This window comes from Drosophila biarmipes, chromosome 3L (assembly GCF_025231255.1).
Source record: "Drosophila biarmipes strain raj3 chromosome 3L, RU_DBia_V1.1, whole genome shotgun sequence".
NCBI classification, from domain to species: Eukaryota; Metazoa; Arthropoda; class Insecta; order Diptera; family Drosophilidae; genus Drosophila; species Drosophila biarmipes.
Genome location: NC_066613.1, coordinates 6,221,008 through 6,237,229, shown reverse-complemented (window position 1 = coordinate 6,237,229; position 16,222 = coordinate 6,221,008).

Below are 16,222 nucleotides of genomic sequence, written 5' to 3'. Positions count from 1 at the left end.
TAAAGTAAATACGAGTGCTGCATATTTCACACAAAAATCGAAAAAACGAGCCAAAGCGAAACGTATTCATTTGAAGGGAAGGATGTAAAAAGGATTGCGCTCAGGCAGTGATTTTCAATTTAAAAAATTGCACGCAAAAGCGCCACAAATCAAAGGAATTGACTTTGCCAGCAGAGGCGGAAAAGGGGGACCTCCTCCCCAATAAATTTCAATCTAAAAACTTAACTAAAGGCACCGAGAGCCCAGCTTCTGTTCTCAACTGAGTGAGAAAAAATGGGAAGCAGGATGCTCTGGCACTCTGGACACCGAAATACCCTTACAAAGGGGAAAATATGTCCAGGACTGGTCCTACCTGTGCATGGACTAGGAACGGCTTGAATTATGTATTTTTAATCGTGCATTATCATTGATTTCCTGGGAGGAGGTCCACTTGAAAATATATTCAGACTTACGTTGTTGATCATAAGATCATAATACTAGAGGATTAGGCTTCCAAAGCAGTACAAGTGTGCAATGCCCCGGGAAGGGTACCGAAACGGAGCTGCTCCGCAAGTAGTGAGCTGGAAAATGCAAAGCGAGTGAAGCTGCCACGCCCCCTAAACCAATACACGCCACAATAAATCTCAATTGGAAATGCTTTTTACAGCGGCCAGTGAAGGGGAGGGGCTGCGGCGGCAGAGAGGGCTTGATTCACTCTTGAAGCTTCGAAAGAAATCAATGGAACGAGCGATTGAGTGGCGCCCCCTGTCGCCTTCTGCCCTGCCCGCTTTGAGCACCGAAGGGAATTTATAATTAATAAATGCCCTCGAGTGAGGCAGTGGGAACAAGTGCTGATTAGTGCAATGACAAAGCAATCAAAACTCTTTGGTAAACGTGGCAATTAAAATTCACAAAAGCCCACTGGACCCCTCCCGACGCATCCCAGGGCTTCTGGCGCCCTCTGTTGACCGCAAGCGGCAACGACTGTTTGATTGCTGCCAAAGGGAAATCAAAGAGGAATCGGTGGGAGCACATCGCCTGTGTATGAGTACGTGTGTGAGAGGCAATCACACCAAATAAATCATTCAATGCATTTGCCGTTTCGGAGGCGCAGAGAGAGACGGCCGTATGCCGGGGAAAGAGACGGCAGGAGGGCGAGAGGGAGAGGGAGCGAGTTCCGGAGGAGTTGCGAATTATTCAAGGGGCTCTGCGGTTGGGGGGAAGAGGACCTCGGGCCAGGACTCGGCCCAGGAGTCAACTTATCTGTCATCAACCGCACAGTTTAGTGGCGAGGAAATTACTTTGGGTCTCCGACTCCGGCAAAATGGCCGGCGGAAGTTGGTCGAGCTGAATGGATTTGGCCATGGTTGTCCCGGCGGACTGATGGATAGGTGCCAGCCTGAATCCGTGGGCTAATGTGCGCAGCAAATGGAAGGTGTTAGGCAAAATGCGAGAACACGCAGTCCCGGGAAAATATATTTAAGGTAAAGATATAATGTTTCCTTTCATTAAATTTCAAAACATTAAAAAAACACAGAAACCCTTAACACTTTTATAGTTCTACAAAATCAAAAAAAATATATAATTATATACCTACAATTTCACTTTACTAACACAAGAGTAATTTATAGGAATGCTTTTGGAACACATCTTGTAAACGAAGGTTAAAATAAATCTCAAATATTGTGAAGAAAACCCACCCATCATTCATTTTAATAACTTCCTTTGCATAGTTCTGTTAATCATTTCCCAGCGGCGTACTCAATGGCTATCGAATATTTTCATACCAAGTGGGACCTCTTAGCCTTGGAGTTCAAATTCCTGAAAACTCAATTCAAATGCGTATTCGCCAATGTAATTAGTTGAAATTGGTTTTGGTCCATTGTTTGGGCAGGCAGTGCTCATGATGAGGCTTGAAATTGCCCAAAAAGGAATACTGGAAGGGGAACTGAGCTGGCTGAGACGCTGGGACGAATCAACTGGCCAGCGATCACTGCGGAATTCCCATGGAGACAAAGCGGGGCGAAATCTAAAGCATGTTGAATCTCAGGGTCCCTCGATGGCCTTCGCTCCCGACCATTCAATGCGTTTCTGTCTGGCAGCTGTGAAAATCCAATTTCCAGCACGCCTAAGCGGATGTAGTCCTGGCATTTTCTCGAAAGGACACAAAAGAAACCAAAGGACACACATGCACCAGAGCAGGACGAGCGGGTCGAGGGCTGTGATGGACGCGGCACTGGCATTTAAGTGACATTAGCAGTTGACATGTCTCGTCTGCGACTGCGGTTGGTCCCAATAGTGAGGTCAGGAAAATGGGCACTGAGAGAAACAAGTCTGGCTTAGCCCTTTTAGTATCCTTTTCGGATACCTGACATTCGAGAAAACATTTCGAAACATAATATTGTAATTTAAAATAGAAAGGTAAGTAATTATTAACATTTATTGAGTGCATTATGTATTTAACTTAATTTTATTGTTTATTATTAATTGTTGACTAACTACCCTCAGTAAACACCCAATATTTAAAATTTAAATTTTATATGCGTTGAATAGCTATAGTCCGGAAATCTATATGACACAATTTCCCTCAGTGCAGTAAACAGGACATAGAAAGCAGTCTCGAGACCGGAGTTCAGCGTTTTGAAAATTACTTTCTGTTTAGACAATATTATGGATCGTTTAATGCCATCCACCGTTGACAAATTGTTTACCCATTTCCCGAATCCGAATCGAAGGAACCTCGCCTCAAAGCGGGAACTGTCGCCGAGGTTCAATCAACTCCCGACCCGACCCCTCTTCTCAGTCTGTCAATCATCATTGCAAAACAAAAGCAGTGAAAAAAAATTGGCCAGAAACGTTGAAATAATTCGAACCGGCAAATGCAGCAACAGCACGCCATGTCAAGAATGAAGAGTAAACGAGTTGCCGAAGGGAAAATTGTTAAACTACCGTTTTGGTGGCCAGCAGTTTTTGATCAAGTTTCCTTTTCCATTTGTGCATTTTTCACTGCAAATCATGCATAACCCAACTGCGCAGGAAAATATGGGAAGGCAGCGCGGCTCAACCGCACTGTCAGCCATCAAAACTTGTCAATTTTCCATATAGTTAAGCAATTTTCTGCAGTCATGATATGCGCTGCGGTAGAGGACTAGTGGGAGTGCAGGAGCTCAGATGGGAAGTTCCGCAGAACCCTTCAAGTAGCCAGACATCGAGCATGTGATTTATGGGAAATTGATTAAATGTTCTTGGCCGTCGCAGGTTCGGCGGGGGAAAGGAAGGAAAGGAGTTTGACTTGGACTTGTTTGAAAGGAGACCTTTAAGATGGTATCAAAAGTCGGAATTCAGGTTAATCGAATTCGGCAGCGAGGACAGCTATCTAAAGTTCTGAAATACTTTGCAGAATTTGTTGAGCGGTTCATGTTGAATTTAATAATGTCCCTGGTTAGTCCAACATAATGCCCCATTTAATGGCACTCCATTTTACAATGACTCCTCATCCCATTAGACCATCATCCCGACCATTGTTGGCCACGCTCCTGATTTATGGTATCCAAATTCATATTTTGACAGCATGAAAAGAAAAGTAAGGCCCACAATTGACGCCCTTAATCTTAATCTAAGCGTCGGTTCGAGGAGGGTAACCTCGATCCGCTCGTCGGCTGTGATATAAACCCCTCGATAGGGCCCATGGTGACATCGACAATTACGGCGACAATCCACTGTGCAGCCGTGCAAACATAAAGCGGCAGCAAACTCAAACAAATCGCTGGAAATCGAAAGAAATGCGCCATAAAACACAGGATGTGGGGAGTGGGAACTGGTACCGAAATCGAAATCGACACAGCAACGGCAACTGAAACAGAAATAAAGAAACGCGTTGACAGTTTTAGGCAAGCTGTCGATCAAAAAAGCAGGGAGACAGCCCGAGTTCCACTTCCAGACTGCATTTTCCGTTCTCCACGGTTCACACCTTGCCCGGAAAATAAAATCGGGCGGGCGGGCATAACCGCGAGTACGGGGAGTATGGTTACGGGTTCGGTTGTAAAATGCGCACAATCAGTGCTTCAAATCTAGAAAAATCAACAAAGGAATCGAACTCAACTGCAGTGACGGCGGGTCGGGGCTGGGGCTCGGTTTTAGGTGAGCGGCAGCCCAGTTTATCGACAGATTGGGGGAGAGGGGTGCCCAAGACCTCATATAGCAAGCAATAATAAATAGAAAATATATAAAATATGATAGAGACCACTGTTGGCCGTGATAAGACGGAGAAGTGTTTATGGCTGTGGTACGGGTTCCATATTTGCCAAGGATAAACTCACGGCTAGGGATATTATCAGTCGGAGATAGTTCCAAATGCATACATAGATTACACACTTTAGGAATGTATTTGAGAAATATACACCCATTGCAACTAAAAGGGGAAACGAATATATTTTGTCACTTGGTAATAAAAGTCAAAAAACCCATTTGGCTTGCCAATTTTTTGAACAAATTAAACTGATACAGGTAGCCGGTGTTTATTGTTGAATGGGCACTTTGTGTGAGTTTCAATACTCAAGGCATTGATTAGACCGAATAAAACAGTTTATACATTGTGAAATGTGTTTTCAAGTCGAATTGGGCAAATTCTATTTGTACACAATTTGCAATCCGAAGAAACCCCTGAGGTGGCAGCAATAAAATCCATCTCAGATATTTATGACAAACAATCAACACCCGCAAACAACAAACACACATGGCTTGTATCGGAACAAAAAGGCTTTGTGAAGCTATAGATACGCGGCTATCTATCTCTCTATCTCTCTATCTGTACACACTCGCCCTGCCAATGAGAAGTGCATTGATATGTAATTCAATAGCAAAACTAATAAACTGCAATTGCAATGGCAACTGCGAGTGCAACTTTTATTGAGGCAACCGACCACCCCAGGTGGGTTGCGATGCCAAGCGATTCCTGCGCTGTTTACCCTCGATACAATCTTGGCCAGGTGAGTGCAGCCGACACGGGCATAAATCAAAGCACAACTTGAGAGCTATCAAGATACGGCGGAGCCAACACAAGCTTGCAGTTGAAACAACAGTTATCTGCACTGGGAAAACTTACACAGCGTTTTCCCACTTTTAAAAATAATTAAATAAATGTATATTAAACATGAAGTTTTAGATTGTATTACAGAAACTACGACATTTTATTAAGGGTTCATAAATGAGACTTTAAGTGGAGCTATTAAATAAGCTATAATTTTCTTTATCCCTAAACTGTGCAACATTTTGGAAAAGGTTGTATTGGATGGTACGGTATTAGACAACGTAAAATTATATCGATACAAATGTTCTATTTGTTAAATTATTTCTTTCTTAAAAATTCCAAAATATGTAAAGAATCATATGATTTTAGATACGACTATATTGTAGTTTTTATTGGAAGTGACGTTTGAAATAAATCAAAATTATATCATGGAAGCTGACTTGAGTAGCTGACCTCTTCATATTACATTATAGTATTTTTCAGCAGTGCATTTAACTGCTGCATTTTACAGTTCCAACCCGGTGGCATGAGTAATCGATGTTGATGATGAGCAGAGCGGGCTAAAATGTTAGAAATGAATTTTAAATATTTTATCGACGGGCGTTCGTGACTCACTTGAGTCCCACTCTGGGCTTCTGTCTCCCGGCGGACGCTCGCATTCTGATCAAATGTGGCCCAAGTCGGAGCCCAGCCAAGCCAAGTCAGGTCGGGGCAACCACAGAAATCCCCACAGAAATATCTCAGAAGGGCCGGAGTGCCCGACTATATATGTGAGTCACGTAGCCGGGCGGAGCATGTAAATGACTTGGGTGACAAACAGACTATAGACTGATGTTTGGGGGCGGCAGTGGGGCAGACCTTGTCACATTGTCTCGAAAGCCCAGGAAAATTAGAGAGCAGGAGTTTGTCGCTTTGGTTCGCTTTTTTCGGGTCTTTTAACTTGTTTTGCTCATTCGTGACACGCGCCAAAACACAAATTTCTGTTCGATTTATGCAATTGAGGAAATAAGTTCGACGACGGGGAAGATTGCTTTCGGCTTGCGGCTTCTCCGGACTCGGATTTGGATTGCTGGTGAGTCGATGGTGGGGGCTAAGTGGATGCCGGGAACGGCACACGAAGTCCAATAAACGTTTTGCGGCAAATGCGAAATTAATAATTAAGCAGGCACAACTGCAAGGAGTTCGTCGCACAGTTGAGGAATATTTATTGCCAGTGTCAATTGGTTCGTGTACGAAGTGTGATTACTTTTTGGGGATGGATGGGGTCAGGAGGGTTCTGTATATACCTACACACAGACGAAATTAACTTAAATGGCTTTAGATGAGGCAAAAAAGAAGGGGATACTTGGCTTTCCAATTTAAAGTGTCTAAAAATAGTAAAGGTGATATGGAAATACAAAAATGAAATAATCTAAGCTATTTTTACATGTTTAAAGATAATTATTTAGAGACTGACCAAACAATTTAGAGTACGTTCACATTATGCATACTTCCTTTATTACCATTTTTATTAAATACTAATACTAATGTATTCCAACTCAACCCTAAATAAATCAATCTTGAAGCTTGTTCAACTCTAATGAGATCCACAAAATTTCCAAAAATGATTAGGGCGCGATAAAGTAAATTTAGAAATGTATGCACAAGGCGATCCTTGGACCATCAATCATGCAACTTATTAATTGGCGGCGCGATTTAAATTTCAAAGAAATAATGAAACTACGATAGAGGCAAACAAATATCCCCCAGAATAAATCAGTCTAATAAACTTGTTCAACAAGCAGAAAACCCCAAACAGAATTCCCCGGGATCACTCTTTTTCCAGCTCAAAGGCAACACTCCCCAGCAGTTGTGTGCTGGATCCCACACACATTGAGGAATTTATGTGCCATGACTGTCTCATAATTCCTATATGCGTTTTGTTCAGTATCGTATTTTCGTATCCCTCGGCTTGTGTTTTTTATTTATCAGCCGCGAACGTTTACCATATGTGGGCAATGTCACAGATTGCTCATGCTCGTGTTCCAGTGCAGCGGGTAACTTGAGAACTCATTCGAGAACGGCTCGGCCGTCCGGGCATTTATTTCATTAGCACGCAGATCGGGGGCCAGGATAAAAGGAGAAGCGGGGGACAAGGGTCGAGAAATTCATTAAGGAGAAAAATTCGAATAAGAAAGGCCAAAACGATGCCCGGCGAGATAAACCCGCGACATGCGACTCCAAAAACTCCTCGGCCGCTGGGTGACAGAGCGTTTGTAATTTATTTAACTGCATTTTTGTGGATTGTGGATTCGATTTCCGAGGACGGGGACCGGGCGCAGGTCCCAGAATTTGTATACGCACGACAGATTAATGCGCCCGTGTGGTGCCAGAAGATACAGATACAGAGGTGCAGATACAATGACGCTGGTCCATGTTCGAAGACTGCGGCAGGTAGAGATGCCACGATAAGATGCTTGGCATCCTTCGGGTTCGCTTGGCAGGAGTGTGAGTGCGGTGCAGGCAGGGTAAATATAAATATTTATGTGGAAAACAGCAGGCGTTTTGTCAAAATATTTGTGCAAGACCTCGGAGCAATCCACATTCTGAGCTAAACAGATTTCTGATTCCGGCTTGCGAGAGCGATTTGTACCCCGAAATATTGTTTACGCACCCGATTCTGTTTGTCTTTATCGATGCCAGCAGTCAGATTGTATTAAGTCATTCGGTCGGGAAAGAGTTCCTACGGTCTTGTGGTTTATCCTGAAGGCCAGGTGCGACGCTCCGCTTCCTGAGTCCCTTATGCTATGAAAAATTGCTGGCTTACATGAGACGGATAGCTGGAGACTACAGAGTGTCTGAGGACGCATAATCCTTTAGCCTGCCATGGTTGGGGGTTCCGTATCCTTTGGCTGCATTGCAGCATCTGTCCTGTTTGCGATACGGCTCTTGGTAATAAATCTTTGCAACTGGGTTAATTCAATCTGAAGGGGATTTCCTTGCGCCTTTTAATCGAAGCTTATACAAGCCCTTTTGTGATCAAGTTTGGAAATATTTTCAAATTTATATTTTTGCATAGACACCCCTGTTTTGGGACTGTATGTAAAGTATCTAATTTTTCTTCTGTTCTGAAGTTCCCTACCCCCACTCCTTTCTTGTCTGCCTCCAAATTTCTGTCATGCGGTCGACTTGTCGCATTATCCCATTTTATTTACTGCTAATGCTGCGCTCTTGAAGTCGAACTCGCATTTACTGTGATTTTTTCTTACTTTTTCTATATACATTTTTTCGTGATGGCCAACAACAGCATAAAACACATCATTAATTTAAGGCGATGCTACGCGACAAACACATATATTAGGAGAAAGGACTAACGGCCAGGGCTTCATCATCAAACTAGGCAAAAGTCAAAGGACTTAAGTAGCATTGGCAACAACAGCGGCGAAGAACAAAAATTAATTTGGCTTAATTCGTCCACGAAACTTTTGTTGAGGCCAGAAACCCACTCGGATGCTCAAGTGAATGTGTGTGAGGTGGACTCCTTGGGGGACTCTTTCTGCCGCTGAATCCTTTAATCCCATTGCCTGCCAGTTTAATTATGTAGTTTATTAGGCGGAAATGAAAAAGCGAAAGCCAAAAGCGGAAACGGAAAACAAGCGACGACCGAAAGGACTCGGGCTCTTATACAATTTATACATGCACAAGGAGTCGACTAAACCTCTTCACCCGACTCCGCAACCTCTGAATCATTTAACTCTACTTTGCATATATAGTATAGAATCGGGCACTGAAAAAGGTTCAGCTCTTTTTCCTTACCTTTTGGCGGCTGCACTCAATAAATTAGACAAGTCAAGCTGGATCTGGAAAAGAAAACAAAGCAGATTGAAATTAGCTTCAAAATGTAGGAAAGCTAATGAGATCCAGATTGCATGGAACTTTGGGGAAACAAGTATAATATTAATATATCTTATTTGCTTAATGTTTAAATGTTGTTGGTTGTTACATTAATAAATAAAAAATCAAATCAAAATAAAATAAATCCGGAAAAAGGAATCGAAAATCGAAACCTTTAAAAGTTTAACCAAACACAAGCAATACTTTTTTAGAACTCTTTAACTTTTTTCTATTATTTGTTTCGCTCAGCACTCAAGATCTTGAAAAGCCCTGACCCCACCTAACCCAGCAAACCAATCCTCAAAGGGTACCCGAAATTGGAAAAGAAAAGGCAAAGGTTTGTTTTCTTTTATTTCCATTGTTTCAAGGCTGAGTGCCCTGTACTTTTTACGGAAAACAGAAAGAGAACATTTTGTATTTGGGGCCAGAGGTTTCCAGATTCATGGCTCGCAGGCAAGCGGCCAATTTTCCAACTGTGGACAATCAGCATAAATTTTGTCAGCTAGCCCAAATTAGCCCAGCAGACTCCCGCACAAGTCTAAAGGCCCCGGCAGCCCTCTTCCCTCCGCAGATTCGCCTCCTTACTCGTATTGAAAGGCACAAATTTGTGCTAATGAGTTTTGAAAAAGGGATTTGTAGGTGGCTTGTGTCGACCTGCTTAATGCCTGGCCAGCTTTCGGGCTCACTCCACTCCATTCCGACCATCTCGAATAACCTCAGCCAACCTTACCTCATCTGATACAGAATCCCAGTTAGTCACGTGTGTCGGCTGGCCCGTAATTGAGTTAAACTTTTCTAGGCCAGGCCGAAAGGCTTCGACGGCTTTTTTCCGTGCCGGCAGGAAGGCGGACTGAGCCACGATTGCATCAGTCGGTGGGTCGAAACTCTTTTGGGCCGGCTGTGGAAAGTTTTAAAGCCGAGCACACACACTCCGGCAATTGAAAGTGTTTGCCGTCGGAGTGTGTGCATATCGAACCATATCGGACGTGCAATAGAATTCATCTAGTGAACCAACAAACGTTGGCTAACAAAACCGAATGCCCGAGCAAATATGGTCGGAAGGAGCGTTTATGCGGTGCGGCAGGTCGGGATGTTCCCCAAATGATCTGCATGAACTAAAAGCGTTCAAAAACATTTTACCTCATTTTAAGGGTTTTCATAAAAAAATATTGTATAAAATTGAATATTTGACAATTAAATAATTAATTATTATTAGAGACCACTAATATTCCTTTCCTTTATTTAGCAATAAATGCATTTGTATTGTGGAGAGCAAGTTTGATACAAATACCCAATAAACCCAGAAGTAAAATGTCTTATTAAACCTACAAGTTTATAAGCAGCCAATAAGTAAGTAAGTAAGATTAAAGGAGTGAAATTTAATTTACGCGGTTACATACTGATTTTATTAAAAGTGAAGGATGCAACTTATGATGTTTTTTATTGAGATTTACATAACTTAATTCGTATATAACACACAACTTAAGGATTTCTATTTCATAAAAGGCATAACCCTAAAACCAATTTAGATGTGAAATCGCCTCTTCATGATCTAATCCCATAAACCGCCGCCACTGTCCCAGGGCAATGGGTATTTTTTGATTTTTGGATTGGTAATCCAAATATGGCAAGTACCGCGTTTGCTGCGATCTGAATCTGGAGTGCCAAAAGCACTAGACACCCGCACACAATGGAAAGTGCATTTACATTTCGAGGGGATGGGGAGGGAGGCTTTTCGATTGGGCCAGCAGGCAGTCTGCGAGGCAGGCGCTCTCCAAATGTTATTGAAATATTTATAAGTTAGACACCAGGCCGTGCGCATGGAGGGACCTCAACACTTACAGCAATCAAATGCACACAATAAAACATTTTCAATAACTCTTTCGACGCTGCGACTGGGGCCATTAAGGACCGAGTAAGCCCCGAAAGCCACCGAAACCCACAAGTGTTTCCACTGCGCACGCTGGGATCCCAGCCCCAGTCGCAGGAGCAGTTTGTGTGCTAGTGCGCTGCTCATTGTGTCCCACTGTGCCAGAGGCCACCCAAACGAACTCGGTTCCAGAGCACTGGGCAATGTCAGTAAATACACAAAGAAGTTTGCTGTTATCACTTATCAAAATAAAGTATATAGTAAAAATAATTATTAAGGTTTGAATGTTCCTACATTTTTCCAGGTAAATATGGTTTGCTTTCGGATTCAACAATGTTTTACTGTTTTTAAAACACAAGTAATTGTGTTTGAACTTTTAAACGCCTATGAAAATTTACTTATATTAGCCAAAATCTGTTTAAGTTTGTTTTTTTCCGTGTACCTGAGTGGGGGCAGAGGCCGCTTTTCAAGTGGCTATCAATCGTTGCCCTTGCCGGTTTCTGTTTCTATTTAATTCCCAAAAATGTTGGCTCTGCTCGCCCAACTGATGATGGAATTATTTGCAGTTAAAATACACGAAAAAGAGTGCAGACTGGGGCACTTCACAAAAATTGTTGGGTATATTTTTAGTTAGCCGCGGCAGGCCACTATTCCCATATGAATATAGACGAGCATTTGATTGCTTTGAAAACAGCGGCTGAATCTCCTGTTTTTCCGCATTTCTATCTGAGGCTGGATCTCGCTTTGCTTTTTCCCTTTCGTAAATTACTAAGGAGTTTCTCCGGTGGGCGGATGGCGGGGAGGTGGGATGCTTGGGCGGGTGGGGGCTTTGGGGGAAAATAAAATGCAAGTCACGTACGAGGGGCGGCTGGGGCGGAACGCGACATCAGCAAGGACATTGTCAAATACAAAGCTTGCCGCTGTCCTGTTCAGCATATCCTAGGTCCTTCGCTTCACTTCGCCTGTCTTTGGCGTCACTCAACGCGGCTGTTTGTTTGTCAACAACCCGAACCCATCACACCCCCGAAAACCCCCGACCCCGGCCCCCTTGAAAAAAGGAAACCCCCCCCGAACCCCTGAAAAACGCAAATTGCGCAAATCCTTTTAAAGGCAACAGCAAAGCGAATGCCGCTACGCGTTTTTCCCTCTGCCCCACTCCCACGAACACCTCGAAAGTCCCCATCCCTGCGCCCATGATGGCCATGTTTAAATACGCAAACAGCCGACAGAAGCTACGTGCTTGGAAAATAATTTAAAAGCTCAAAAGGTGAGCAAAAGCAATGCACATAGGCACGTCCTAACAACAACACCAACAAAGCAGCAACAAAGGATGAAAAATTGTATTTATTGTGGCGCAGATTGATGAATAATGAGATACCTCTCAATTTAAAGCTGCCGAAGCGGAAGAATATTGGTCCCGATGAGCCAAACTAATAAAAAAATCCTTTAAGAGAGGATAGTCAATTAATTGTAATAATTACAAAAGTAATAAACATATTCCAAACATTGTTACGCCCCATACGTGTCTTTCATAATAATCGTTAAATATTTTATTTTACAGGTACTGAACACCCTACTGAGATACTAATACTATTATCATAATTACCAAAAGCTTATCTTTTTAAAATAAAATTTAAATAAAATAAATAAATAAATGTTTACTCTATATTTCAAAAACCCTTAACTGAAATCCCAACTTTCTAAGACCAAAACAATCGGCATCTCCGCGATTACAGGGTGGCCACAAAATGGCGTAAAAAAGCCACCAAACCCAGCTCCATTTGAGGCCCAGCTTTTCGCTTTCCTTTCAGCTGCCATTTTTTCTTTGCTTTTCCAGGCAACTCGTGTGTTTGTTTTAAAAATTTATGAAAATTTGTTTTTCCCAAAGCAGGAGCCAAAGGAAGCCGGCGAAACATCAAAAGACACGACAAGACAACAAGAAACTGCAGTCGTGAGGAAAGCGGAAAACCGGGCTGGGGAAAGGCGGAACGGGAATCGGAGGAGCAATCATCTGGGCAATTTGCATTTTCAATTTGCAGCAACAAACAAGGGGGAGAGATAAGCGCGGGACCACAAACGCCGCCTTAAACGCGACCTAACGAAGCAATAATCAATTATCAATAAATTTCACCGACGCCACGCCCACCCACAGAACGAAAGCGCCGAGGAAACCTCCAGGCGCTGATTAAGGATGTTTTTGGCTTTTATCTCGGAGTCGAAGACATCTCGACGGTCTTTATGAGCTGTCGAGTGGGGAATATTCGCCAAATGTTTGCTTCTTCACCCGGCTCGATTGGCTTCTGGTCCCTGGCATTTGCTTCTTGGTTGGGGCTCTGCTTCTGGTCTTCCCTGTTCTGGGTTCGTCCTGAAATTGTCCTCGCAGTCACGCCCTTTCCGTGCTTTAATGACATTTTAAGCACACAAACACGCACGTATGCAAAAAATAGGAAATGTCGGGGCAAGAAATACACCGTAGCATCCTGGTAAGCAAAGTTTAAGCGAGGAGGGCTACAAATGGCACTCAGTACTGCTTCAAAACGCACTCTAAGAGACAATACATTTATTTACTATTTCAAGTCATTTAAAATAGCGATAAGTTGGTACCCTATCTTAATAATTGTGGTATTTTTTATAGAAATTGTCAAAATGTTTAGAGTCCTGTATTGAAAAATACAATTTGTATGAAAATCTATTATGCATAGAATCTAACCTTAGTCTTAGGGCAAACATGCTAACATTCCCTAAACTAAGTATTTTATATTTTAAAATATGTTAATATAATATAATATAATATACAAAGTTAGATACAAAAAAAATGTTATGTTTTAAGGTAACTCCATCGTCAACCTGTGAACTCCGCACTTTATGTCCCATCTCTGCGCAATTTATGAGCCCGTATATACGGAAATTGCGAACCCAGATGACAGCTAACGACATCGAGACACCTTAACACCTTGTCGCCCACGACGGGCAGGACAAGAGCAAGAACAAGAGCAGGTGAGCAGCCTTGAGCGAAACAGGACGCCTTCATCTCCAGTTATTGGTATCCTGGCATCCCGGGCTTTGCTGTTTTATCCTTGACTGCATTTTGGCGGCACTTGCTTTCTGTTTTCTCGGCTGTGCCCCCCCGTCTGACACTTTCTCGCCTCTACTCGCTTCTTTGCAAATTACTTTGCAAAAATGAAGAGACAGCCTCCTGCAACATGTTTTACTGGGAAAATAAGGTGAGTATTTCAGTGTTTGCATTCCAATTAAACTAAGATCTTAAATAGACGAAGATATATTACAGAAAGAGTTGTTGTGGATCATAAATTCCCTGAATTATTTTAAAGTGTCTTTTGATTTCGTTTAAATCCCAGAATATCATTTTCCCTCAGTGTAGCAATGCAAGGCCATTTAGAGGGAAGATATAGAGGGTCCTGGTGCCAGGACCAAGGACTCGCTGCATATCTATCCACAGCTTCGCAGCCTGTCGTCGAGTGTTTGCCATTGCCCGCTGGCATTAGAGAAATGGCGACGTTTGCCCGGTCACAGGTCCTAAGTCCCCACTGCAGCTCCTTGATATCCTGCGTATCCTGCAAATCCTGGAGGGGCGTTCTCATTTCTCAGCTGTCTGCTCGCTGTCTGTTTGCTGCCAGGCAAAAAGTCCGCACTCCACAGGCAAAACAGCAACGTAATCACCTTTTGCAATTAATTTAAGTGGATTTAGTGTGCGCCGGGTTTTGCGTATTTGCCTCGCTCTTCCTCGTCCTTACTCTACACAGAAAGAAAATGTATGTCGTCCGTCGTTATATAGATATTGGCTTGTCATACTCAAGTTAAATATCTTTTCCGGGCTTCCTTAACTATTAAAAACATCTGGTAATGAAGTTCCCAATGTTATTTAATAAGTCTTTCCTAAGAATCACAGGAGTATTCGACACCCCTGCAACTTAAGCAGTAGATACCAAAGCCGGTGCCATTTTTCCAGTGTACATTTCCCTAGGGCTGTGACTGTGCGGCCATATTATCGCCATGTTGAAAAATGGCTGACTAAAGGTGTTGATGAGCTGTTGTTGTTGCTCAGCTTTTGGCAAATGACTTTGACTCGAAATGGGGAATCCCCTGGAATCTCCTTTTTGCAGCTTCTCTTGCTGCCTGTGTTTTCAGATTAGGCCCTGAACCCTGGGGTTCACACAGACGGCTGTGTGTGGCTAGCTAAAGTTTGGCAGGTTGCAAGCGTAACGCTTCTAGTAGATTACACTCAAGGAATTTTAATGCACAACAAAAACTATTCCATGGCGGTTTTTCGGATAAAGGCGGTTGGAAATTTTCGGCTGGGGCTAGAGATTAATGCAAGCCGCAATTTATATTTAAGGTATTTCAGGGCAAGCAAAGAAGGGAGGAGTCGAGACGAAAGCTTGTGGAATTCACAAAGTTGGTAATATCAAAAGGTAAGCTATCTTAACTATTTATAAATTTTACTTATTCGAGCTCTCGTTTCCGTGGGTAGCAAGTACAACTTCTTGCAACACAATAAAAACGCAGATCAGCTTACCATTGGGAGCACCAAGATTATCCCAGCCAACAAAACGACAATCAATCCGTTTATCCTATCGTCTCTAATCAATAGAGAAATCTCACGCTCCCTGAATAGAGAGATTACCAACTTCAAATTTTTTTCAAAGTTTATCCGCTTTGTTTATTTACAAAACTCTTGCCCCGCCAGCTTGGCTTGCAGTTCCAGGAAAATGCCATAGAAAATCTGAACTCGAGCCGATGCGACTGAAGTCATCTCAACTATTTGGATCGTGTGCTGTTGCATTTGATTTATTTACTTGGCCCCGTCTATGGCTGCTTCTACATACAAGTATCTTCCCGGTCGCTTTTTGTTCGCTCTGCCTTTATGTACAGTAAAAATTCACATAGTTTATATTGACTGGAAAATAAATACAAATAAATCCAGACAAATGGTTCGACGGTTGCTCATACGACGCGGTGTCTCCTTGAAAACGACTGCAGTTAATTTGTTGGGCTCACGTCGGCGTCGAGATATTTTGTTTACTTTAAATGTTTACACTGCATCTTCACAAAACGGGCATCTTTCGTAGAAATTCTCAATTGTAGCATGGAGTTTTCGTGGAATAGGGGAGATTCTGCCGTTGTAGGTGGATGTTGAGGTTAGAGGTATCGGAACTATTCGGGCCGGCGTTAATCATTATTTAAATTTTTGATTTGTTCGTGATGTTTTAATGAGCTGAGAGTGGGGGAACTCATCCTCTACCGTTTTCTTTTCCTTGTCTTGTTTACTCAACTCGGGCCAGCTCATTACGCATGCAGTCACAGATTGCAGCCGGGGCTCTAAATGAAATTAACATACATTTTTATGAGAGAGACCATGACGCTTTAGCTCTGCCTTATGCTAAGCTTCAATAAACAAAAGAAAGGGGGAAGTGGAGTGGCGAACTCCAAGTTAATGAGTCGATTCTCCT